Below are 616 nucleotides of genomic sequence, written 5' to 3'. Positions count from 1 at the left end.
GTACTTGCTTCGGCAGTACATATACTAAAATTGGAACGATACAGAGAAGATTAGCATGGCCCCTGCGCAAGGATGACACGCAAAATCGTGAAGCGTTCCACATTTTTTGGACAATTTAAATTAAGGCAATTTGTTTTTAATTTACTACATCAAAGATATTTTTTAAGCTGCTTAAAATTTTCGTATATTTTTCTTACCTACTAGGCGTATTCTCCAATCGCGTGGGCTTTAACAACTTCAGTATCAAATTTTACGAGCTTCCATTAGCGTCTGACGTGGATCGATACCTAGCTATCTTTAGCTGAAATTCATCCAAGTTCTCACGAATCGAATAGATAACAGCCATAACGGTATACAGCTACGATATAGCTGTGCACCCGGCTCTGCTCGGGGTAATGGCGCGTGAATAATGAATTAACATTTCCGTTTATCTTAACGCAGTTTGCAGGACAGTGAATTTATTGTAACTTGGCTTGTTTCAATTTGTGTGCCCAAAATTGTTGTTTGGAATTATGATAAGGGCTCTCCGTTTTGTGAAACCGAATTTAGTGGGTATTTGAATTCAATAAAAGACGCTTTTGTAATTTTTTTAACTTTGGATAAAGTAACTAATATA

At 36.7% G+C, this 616-nt stretch overlaps 1 non-coding gene across 1 annotated transcript; it reads left to right on the top strand.

Annotated features, from left to right (window-relative positions):
- Positions 1-107, top strand: LOC135071576 (U6 spliceosomal RNA). Its single transcript, XR_010257291.1, has one exon. It is a non-coding gene; the product is annotated as a U6 spliceosomal RNA (small nuclear RNA).
- Positions 108-616: the final 509 nt, after the last annotated feature.

This window comes from Ostrinia nubilalis, chromosome 4 (genome assembly GCF_963855985.1).
Source record: "Ostrinia nubilalis chromosome 4, ilOstNubi1.1, whole genome shotgun sequence".
In the NCBI taxonomy this organism is placed as follows: domain Eukaryota; kingdom Metazoa; phylum Arthropoda; class Insecta; order Lepidoptera; family Crambidae; genus Ostrinia; species Ostrinia nubilalis.
Note: the sequence above shows the minus strand (reverse complement) of the source record. Positions and strands in the feature narration are given on the sequence as shown.